This window comes from Pinus tabuliformis, chromosome 1_1, assembly GCF_031772625.1.
Source record: "Pinus tabuliformis cultivar Carrire ecotype Pingquan chromosome 1_1, CPIR1, whole genome shotgun sequence".
Taxonomy (NCBI): domain Eukaryota; kingdom Viridiplantae; phylum Streptophyta; class Pinopsida; order Pinales; family Pinaceae; genus Pinus; species Pinus tabuliformis.
The window spans coordinates 555147822-555158907 of record NC_142297.1 but is presented as its reverse complement, the minus strand read 5'-3'; the positions used below and the strand labels follow the sequence as shown (position 1 = coordinate 555158907).

Here is an 11086-nt window from a genome sequence, read left to right as displayed (position 1 = left end):
ATTATAAAATGATACACAGACATTCATGATTTGCCAAAAGAGTCATAATAGTACACATCAATATTATCCACATAAAATACTACATGCATGCATAATGTGCCAAAGCAGTCAAAATTGTACACATCAGCTTGATCCACAAAATATTGGGAGCATCCTACTAAAGTGCCTGGAGCAATCTGATGATGTGATCCATTCATGTTTAGTCCACCATCCGCAGCACCGAGCTCAACCGAGTAACTATATTTAGTTCTAAAATTATGAAGTTACCTTATCCTAAAACACTCACCGAGCAATTAAAAACAGAAGCACACATGAAGTTTCCTACTTGCACACCGAGATAAGGATTTGACGTGGAGGTTTTGAAGGTCTTCTCGCATGCTGAACATCCATGCTATCGAACAACAACACATCTCCTGCCTCCCACCTCAAATTTACGCACTCTTCATTTACTACAGTCTTAAAAGCATCCAGAGCTTCACCAGGAATACCACAACCATCTCCCATTGACAGCGACTGGTTTCTGTCTTTTCCTCCCTAGCCCAATATTGTGTTAACCCAGACTTCCCTCCCTCCGTATCCATCGAACGATCTGATAGCCTCCATGGGGCCGAATACAAACTCTGCTCTGCTGATCCATCCTCGTAACATTCGAACCTCGAACAGTCCATCAACTCCATAGCTCTGCTCATCATTCATTTAAATCCCAAAGGATTAGCTTGTGGAATTAACATTAACTGATCCGCAAATTTGAATGAGGTGATACTTAATTGCAGTACATGAACACATAACCGGCTGAGGGATACATGAAACTCTGTATGAATGGCTATATCCATCGATATATTGAACTGAAACAATGTATTGGGTTCACTAAACCCATCTAAACTCAGCCTAATATATAGGTTTCATGATTTCAATTTGTCTCAACATTTCAATTTGATAATTTTAAGGTGGTTGAGTGATTTCTAAGTTTCGGGATTATGAGAATTTATGGTTTTTTTACGATATTTATTAATTTTAATATAGTTTATTTAAAGATAGAAAGACTCCAGATAAATTGGCCAGAGAGATTTTTAAGACACCGCTTTTTTTAGTTATCTTAATAACTCATAAGAGAACAAAAAAAACTACTACCTGGAAATTGTAGGGAGAAGATTGCTCATGTCTAGTTAAATGCTATGGCCGTTGTGGCAAAAGTGAATGAAGCCCATTGGAAGGGTGCAACTTGTGCTAATGAGATATGGTGAGTGCAGATAATGCTAAAAAGGCCAAGTCAATGTATGTATGGGCATAGATATATAAATGTAGCCAGAGAATGGTGATATGGATGAGAAAATTGAGATGGAGTCAATAATGTTTGAAGTTTAGTGAAGGAGCCATCATGTGATGAGAGGGTTGGTGGTGTAATAACAGTAGTGTTGTGTAAACACACCTTAAGAGTTTTTTGTCCAAGTTGTGAAATCTTGCTATAGGAAGATGTCTTTACCTAGTAAATTGTAAGAGTTCTTGTTCAAGCATACATGTTACTTAAGAGCATGGATTATTGTAAGGCCTTAAGACTCTAATCATACATACATGTAGTGCTGTGGGGCAAGGAGTCTTCAGGTTGTGCAATGGACCACTTGGATAGCTATAAGGTGATAGATACAAGGTGAAAGGTGTATTGTACTAGAATCTTGGGGTGGCAGTGGGATGTGAAGATAGTTGATGAATGATTGGGACTATGTTAATCTCCTCCAGTCAAGTTTAAGGGGGATTGTTAGGCTAGTTTAGGTATTGATGAATGATTTGGACCATGTTAATCTCCCCAAGTCAAGTTTAAGGGGATTGTTAAATTGGTTGAGGTAAACATGACTGGATCAAGTTATCATTTGCCTTCCAACTCTAGGTTTATAAGAATCCATGGTTTTTCCTATGATTTTCATCTCTAATACAACTTATTTAAAAATAAATAGACTCAAAATAAATTAATGTTGAAAAACCATTAAAGTCACAATCAATTGTGCCTTTAAAAGCCACTACTTCTCTTGATTTCACGATCCTAATAGAGATCTCTATTTAGTATCCTCAAGATCGTAATAGAGATCAATTTTTAATATCCACCATGAAACACGGAAGCTCAAAAGAACAATCTTATATGCACCTCAAAACTCATAAGATATGCACATGAAATTACCAAGCTGAAACAATGTTTTATAAGGTTCGTTCCAAGAACAGTCTGCCTGTTTTTTGATATGAAAAAGTGCGTGAATCGCTGGCGGGAGTAGCTATTTTAAATACTAACCCTACGTCCTTCAATCTAATTACAAATTCCGGCATTCTGTCTTCCATGCGCTGCAAAATTCTTTGGCTAAGAACTATCGCAGTCTGTCCAGCGTCGGGAGGTGCAGTCTCGCACAAGAAAAACAGCTTAGATGCCTACACTTACATCTGCATCGCCGTTGTAGTAGAAAATACAAAACGATTAATTAATCTCGAACGGTAAACGCCATAGAAGATTGGACAACACAACTTCAATTTGCAGATTATATATCTTAATTTGTATCGATTCACCTTAAACCGAGTCTATTTATCACAGCTCCGTTGGTTAATACGCGGAACATGGGTTAGAAATTGGCTGAGTGGTAGCTTTTATAAACATAAAAGGAATTCATTTTAGTTTATTATTTTATTTTTTCCTTTCTTAATCATTTTTCTATCTACAATATCATTTAGAACACACTCTATTGACGCAATACCTTCCAATTTTCTTTGAATCCACGTGATTGCCCGTTTTCTATGAGCAAAGCTTTGCATCAGTGCTGGCCCCGAGCTTATATCGATGGTTGATTAGTCTAATATTCGGCAATTAAACAGATATAGGCATATTTAATTATTTGACCTGCCTTTATGTTTATGTAATTACTGGCCATCTTTAAGTTGATGGCAGATTCTCTGAATATTCGGAAATTCGACGGACATAGGCGGGGTCAAAAAAATTGGCTGCGCCCATGTCCAATCCGCAATCGACTTAAACGCACCGGTAATTACCAATATTAAGCAAATCAACCATCAACAATTAAGATAAATATACCTCAGAACTAATGGAGTTGACCCACATTTATTCTAAGCGTTGTGCCTGACAACTGTCTTTGCCCACTCTCCTTATCCTTAGAAGACAACAACTTCAAGAAATTTTTTGTTAAACGACTTTCTACGTGCTTTAGCAGAAAGAGCCAATCGGATAGAGCTCATGCCATTACCATAAGCACCATCAATAATGCTGTTGCATGCTATTACCATTAGCCAAATCAATAATGTTTTGAATCCACGACATGAGTATGGTGTAAGTATATAACTATCACAATAGAATGGTCTGACTATATAATTATCATAATAATAATTTAAAGACGTGGTTTTTTTGTTAGATGTTTTAGTGGATTTCAGTATTAGCCAAATCAATAATGATTTGAATCCACAACATGAGTATGGTGTAAGTATATAACTATCACAATAGAATGGTGTGAATATATAATTATCATAATAGAGTATGGTGTAAGTATATAAGTATCACAATAGAATGGTGTCAATATATAATTATCATAATAGTTGAATGGTGTGAATATATAATTATCATAATAGAGTATGGTGTAAGTATATAAGTATCACAATAGAATGGTGTCAATATATAATTATCATAATAATTTAAAGACGTGCTTTTTTTTATTAGATATTTTAATGGATTTCAGTTAGGAATGGGAAAATTACAGTTTTAAATTATATCATGGTATTTTGGAAGTTTTTCAGTGTCATATTTTATTTTTATATTTAAAAATATAATTTAAATAATAAATTATTGAATTTTTATAATAATTGTCTTATAAAATTTATATTAAAAAATATATTATCAATTATTATTTAATAACATTTATATTTATTAAGATATTAAGATATTTTGGTGTTAAGTTGTCATAATTTATTTCATATTTAAAAATATAATTTAAATAATAAATTATTAAATTTCTATAATAATCGTGGATCTTTTCCTTATCAGGAGCTTAGCTATGATTAAGCTTTTGTTGTAAAAGCACAAACTCAATAACATAGGAGACCATAGACTTCCTCAGCTAACTTTAAATTCCAGCCAAAACCACCTAAGGCTCAAACGAGGTTGGTATAAAGACACCAGACCTGGTTAAACCATTGAGAGATCGACGAGAATATTAATAACATTAATAATATTAAAAATATTGTTACTTCTAAGTTCAAAGAAAAAGATTAATATTATAAAGAGGTCATTGACCCCACCTTAGAAGATCAAAAGTATCTCTCTGTTTTAACTAGCTCAAAGAAGAAAATTAATATAGCAAAGATTAGACCGAACTCTCATGAGCTCCATAGTGAAACGGGTGGTTGGGCAGTTCCTAAAACACCATAGATGGAAAGGTTCTGCCATCTCTATGAGAATACAAACATCGAGGATGAAAATCACTTCTTCTTAGAGTGCCTTTTACGTTGTCAAAATTACAGTGAGCTCGGGAGGCTTCTCTCCAAGCTTTTTGAGCATAGGAATAAAATCTTAAATCAAACTAAATAATTTGTTTGTTTAGGTCCCATAGACCAAAGTTTGGTCTCAGTAGACTTTTTTTTTTTTTTCTAAATAAGTCTATACTATTATTCACAGTAAAAGAATAAAATTACAACATGTTGAGCATAGTGAGCCAGCTAGCCTGAGAGGAAGGCCGTTTGAGACAGACATTCTCCAAAACTGAGAAATTGGACGAGAATTTGTTTTGCATTCCCACGCAGGGGATCCAGAAGAACACAAACAGTGAGAGAACACAACAGAAACTAGAGATTGACCTCGACACGATAGCAGAAACAGAGTTTGACACATTGAGCAAAAAAAACCCTTTCAACTGGGCCGCAAAACCTGTTAAGAAGCTGCAAAGCTTGATTAAACATCTGGTATCTCCTCCACGATCCTGCACCAACCCCCTTCAGCTAGGTCCTGAGCTTGGGCCGCCTCATTTTCACGCGTGACTGGAGGAACAGGCGCCATTGGATTGACATTGACCATGCTGGTCGACGGTTCCATTCCGCGCTGCAAGCCTACAGTTGGCATCAGAGCACTGGGTTCGCCCTCTTCATGGGCATCCTCTCTAATTGGCATTGGAGCACTGGGATCGCCCTCTTCTTAGGCTTCCTCTAGAAAGAGGACAAAAACATGTGCAGTGATCTGAGGGCGATTAAGGGAGCAATTGAAAGTGAAGATAGCAGAACCGAAGGAGGGCGAAGTCGAAGAGCCTGGAGAGCTGGGTTCGAGGAATTGGCTGGGCCTCAGAATGCCCCCACTTCCACTGTGAGATCGAGGTTCCTGACTCGAGGCGGCGTCCCCGGAGGATGAGCGTGAAGGAGCGCCTCGCGCTGAGCCTCTGCGGTTGAGCATCCTCTGGCGGGGCCTAGTCATGACAACAACTTGAATGTAAACAATGCACACAACAGGAGAGGTACAACGCGGATCGAGTACACAAGCTTGCGGTCGGGAGCCCACAACCACAACTGAGGACTGTGAATAAGAGCCAGAGCCCAACCACCACGAAGCCTTTGCACCAGCATCACCCACAACCATCCAAAACAGCATAAGAAATAGCAGCCTATAGCCATGGCGGAAACTAGCTAATAAACAATTTCCTCTACCTCGAGACCGTCCCGCCATAACTATGGCATTCATGGGAGCCAAGGAATGATAACAGTCATCGCATGCGAGGAGGGACGGCGTATTAATGCTGGCCTCAAACATTCCCTTACACTCAATAACACCCACCTGCGGAAGATCCTCCCCCCACGTGGCTTTCAGTCCTCTATTCATGGCTGGTAGGTGGCATCTCGGCTTTGCCCACACCAGTCCCATCATAGTGAATGCGCTTCTAATCACCCGCATCCAGGGGTCTCAGTGAACTTTAACCATCATCATCATCATCATATAAAATTTATAGGTCATAATTCCTTAACATTAATAATAATATTGGTCAAATTTTTTCTTTTAAGTGTAGTTCACGAACACCCTGGTTAGTGAGTGGTCGCTATGTCCATGGAAAAATCTGGGCTAATCGCCCCTCGGCCTACTGGCAAGACCTAACCCCAAGGGCTTCGGGCAGAATCAACCCTGTGACCTCCCGATGGCAAGGCACGATTTTTTAGCAACTAAGCTAACCCTTAGGGCTATATTGGTCAAAATTATATATCTTTATTTAAATAATATGAAGACTTGATTACTAATGATTATTCTTGAGTTAATTTTTTTTGTTTTGCTTTAATATAATACATTAACAAATAATATTGGTTAGGCTAAACTGTATCTTTTTAAGAGTTCTAAATACAAAATATATTTGATTTATTTTTGTGAGTGATTATTTGAAAGTGTGGTTTTTCAAGTTGGAAACATTGTTTATTTGATCTTTAAAAAATTATATAGTTTAGATATCACTGTTTTTATTGAATTTTAGAGATAAAGTTTCCTTTTAATTTTTGAAATATTTTTTATTAGATTTTAATATTTCATTTTAGTATTTAATTTTTATTTTTAGTTTCCTTTCCAATATATATATCATCATTATTATACACTTACAATATTAAAAAATTCAAAAATAAGATAAAAACATTTTATTTTATATTTATGATTTTATTTCTTTGATCTTATAAATATTCAAACTATTTAAAGAATATTTTTTAAAATCAAAAAATATTTTATAACTTTACATCAAAATCTCTTAAACTTCTTATATATGTTATTCTTGCTTTTGACAATAATATTAGAACACCATGGAGCATTATAATTAATATGAGTATTATACCAACACCCATTTTGAAAAAAAAATCATCAACGAATCCCACTAATCATCAACGAATCCCACTTCATCTAGCATGGGCCCTCAATGTAAATCATAGAGGTTGACTTCATAAAAATAATAATTGATTTTGAGAACGTGGATAGACAAGATTATTATTCATCTTAAATATTATGTCAAAATAAAAAAATATATATTGAAAATACAAAGAGGAAAAAATAATTCTTAAAATTAAAAATTAATGATTTTCTTTTTAAAAAACATTGTTTTAAGATTTTTTCTTATAAAAATTTAAATTTAATTTTTTAATAACTATATATATATAATTTGAAAATTACAAATAAAATTTATATAAAAATTACAAATAAATTTATTCCATTAACTTTCAATCATTTGCATTCTAATAATAATAATAATAATTATATATATATATATATATATATATATATATATATATAATACATGTTAAATTATTTATGAAAATTGAATTAACCTTTAGAAAATTGAAATAAACAAATATAAAAGAAAATAATCTACAAAAGTATTTAGTCACTATAATAAAAGTATAAATATAAAAATGAAACGAAACAATGAAAAACATTCCTTTTAATTTATGATATATGTAATGTAGACACATATTTCAGTGAACCAGAAATATACGAGTTACTTTACTTTTACCATAGCGTACATGTCAAATGAGTCTTTAAACTGAAGCCTCATCAGGTATTGCCTTTGCAATTGAAATTGTGTTAGAAATTGTTATAATCCAATCAGATTTTTTAAACCTTGCATTGGATTGCATTTGAAAAATATCACAAAATCAGAATTTCTAAACCTTTGCGTTGGATTGCATTTTAAAAATATCACAACTTCGTCTAATCAATTATTATTAAATTAATATTTATTTATAAAATTTTATAAATCACATTTTTCTCGTAATTATATATAAAATTATATGAAACTTTATAAATTGTATTTCATCCCAAGATCAATCAAAAACTAAATTAAGATGTGAATGCAAAAATTAATTATTCAAAACTAATAATATTAAATAATTTTTCAAAAATATATTTAATTAAAAAAATTATAATAAAATTTGAAATGTAAAAAATGTGTAATTTTTTTGAATTTTTTATCAAAATCAATTAAAACAAAGACGAAGATTTGTGTTTAGCAAAAAATATCAAAAAAAATTATAATTTTTAGAAGTAGTAGCAATTAAAAGCGACTCTTATCCATAGTATTATCTATTATCCAATTGAGTTGAAGTGTAGGTTACAAATATATATCAATTTCCTCTCATTGCATATACTAAAACACTGCATTGGTATTAAGAACCAGAAGCGTTGCTTGAATCAATCAAGTATGAATTGGATAATTATTAAAGAAAGCATATGTAGTGTTCTTGATGACAACAATTTCAGAATTTACGTGAGTATGGAAGTTGAAGGTGGTGGTTAGTGATACCGAATACCTAGAAAGATTAGGTAAGATTAAGTGAGTATGGAAGTTGAAGGTGGTGGTTAGTGATACCGAATATATAGAAAGATTAGGTAAGATGATGTGAGTAGAGATTAATTATATTGAGGACCAACGAATACTATTAAGAAAATATTCTTTATGGGGCAATAATTAAAATCATATTTTTTATGGGCAACAATTAAGATTATGACATGAATGAATAAATAATTAAAAATGATTTTTATATTGTGACTCATTTCAATGAAATAATTATAAAATTTTATAAATTAACAATATATTTATGAAATAATAAAGATATTTGTGTATAATTTTATAACCATAAATCTAGGGAAAAAATAATATATATATATATATCTTTCTAAATTTTAATATCAAATTAATTATTCACAACAAAAAGATATTTCAAACCCCTATTTAATATCTAATTTATGATAACAATAAAATTACATAAGGAGTATGCCCTAACACTGCTTCTGCTTGGCTAAGAGCTCGTCTTCCTCGGACGTAAGACCCAAAGGCATGTGGCAGGAGTGAAAGCCTGCTCCCTTACGGACCACCAGCGGGTTATTTCAGGTGGCATGGTTTTCCTTGATAACAGTGATGTGTCAACTAACATTCGCGGAGATGGCTGTCCTCACTGTTGGTTTGACAAACTGAGTTTGATAAGTTTTTCCACCTTTGAAGAAAAAAAAAATAAAAATTACTTAATAATAATAATTTAAAGAAAAATAATAAAACACTTGAAATTTTACAATAAATAAACAAATTAATTAATTGATGTGAGTACATGAGTATACTTAGATCAATCTGGATATACTTGAATAAAATATTTGTGTTTTTATTTCACGGAGATGCTGTCGACTTATACACTTTTGGAAAAAATATCAACTTGAATCGGAAAAATACACACATACGTAATTTCCAAAAGAGTCAAAATAATAGACGCGAGAATGATCCACATAAATATTTACGAGAGTACTCTACGTATTCATATTTTGACAAAGAAGTCAAAATAGAGCACAGCATTTCGATGAGGAGCATCGTACAAAAGAGCTGGGAGCAACTTGGTGACGTGATACATTAATATTTAGTGCACGATTGGAACATCGAGGTCGACGGACTAACTTTATTTAGTTGTAATATTGCGAAGTCCTCTTATCCTAAAATTTTCACTATTCACGTAAAACAAAAGTACACATTGCTTTCATTCCCTAGTTCGTTGGTAAATGTACGCAACATCCCCTGCCACTCAATAATCTCATACTTGCATATTGCCATAAGGATTCGACGTGGAAGCTCTTATCGCATGCTAAGTAGCCATGTTATCCAACAAAAAAACGCATCTCCTCCGTCCATTCAAATTTGCACACTATTCATTTAGTATAGCATTAAATGCATATAGAGCTTCTCCGAAAGAAAGAATACCATAGCCATCTCCTAAAGAAAGTTACGGTTTCTCTCCTTTCTACAACAACCACTATGTTGTTAATGTTATGTATGAGTTTTCCGAAAGAAAGAATACCATAGCCATCTCCTAAAGAAAGTTACGGTTTCTCTCCTTTCTACTACAACCACTATGTTGTTAATGTTATGTATGAGTTTGTAGTTATAAAAAATATTATTTTATTATGTGTTAGAATATAAAAAGGCTTCAAGGCTTTTTATGAAATGTAGCTTATGCTTCGTCTTAGAGCTTCTCTTCTAAATTACAGTGGCTCATCTCACATTGACCCAGGTACTTGTGCTTTGATTGAGCTTCATCTTTCCCATGACTTGTGTTCGCTTACTGCATTTGTTGTCTAATCCAAAACTTGATCTCTTGACTTTGTTTCCACCCAATTTTGGGCTTGCCTTAGAGATCTGCACAATCCTTGAGGGTAACCAACGGTGCTCTCACGAATTGTGCAGTTCAAGATGACAATGAGCCTTCAGCTCGATAATTGCACATACCTATTTGAAGATTAGCATTCAGCTAGGAAATTGCGCAAAGCATGAGAGGCATCCTAGAGCCACTCAACCCAGAAATTGCACAAAAGCCTTCTGCTTAGTGCATGAGCTAGTGAGTTGCCCAATCCTTCCCATAACCGTGCAATCTCTCTAGGAAATGCATTGAATCTTTTCTCAAAAAAGCAAAAGCAAGAAGCGAAAAAGCATCCCTAGATAGGGACCTATTTTTTGTAGTCTGAAGAAGGCACTTGAGTTATTTTGGAAACTCCCACGAGTGTGGCTTTTTCCTTGATTTTTTGCCTTCGTGTCATAAACCCTAAATCAACCAAAACTATTTAATCGATGTTACCAGAGCTATTTTCCACATTTGATGTTGGAGCTTTGGCATTCCTGAGGAGATCACGGAACCTTCAGTGCAATCGTCGTCACTTTTTCGGGTAAGTCTTTCTTTTCTAGTCTTTTGCCACTTTTTTTATCACTTTTTCCATTTTAGCTTGTGAGAGTGTTATTTCACTTGTTTTCTTGAACAATTGCTGGTGTTTTACCTTGTTTTAGCTTGTAGAAGTGTTGTTTTAAGTTTTTCATTGCCTTTCTTGAGTGTTGCGTGCATTACCCAGTTTTGCACTAATGGTCATTATTGCAGAAACTCTCTCCACATATTTCATTTTCCTTCAGTTTGATTGATTATTGCACTTGTTTTACTTGCATGCATCACCACTCAGTGAAATATGCACTCAACATCTCACCATCCTTCAGATTTTCTCACTTTCACACTCCTCTTAGGAAGATCTGGGATTTCCTTGCCCGGAGATCACTTTCCCTTGCATGCA

The 11086-nt window shown here is 33.9% G+C and overlaps 1 pseudogene; it reads right to left on the bottom strand.

The window, feature by feature from the left end:
- Positions 1 to 321: 321 nt before the first annotated feature.
- LOC149214348 (clavaminate synthase-like protein At3g21360) lies at positions 322 to 5149 on the bottom strand (annotated as a pseudogene).
- Positions 5150 to 11086: the final 5937 nt, after the last annotated feature.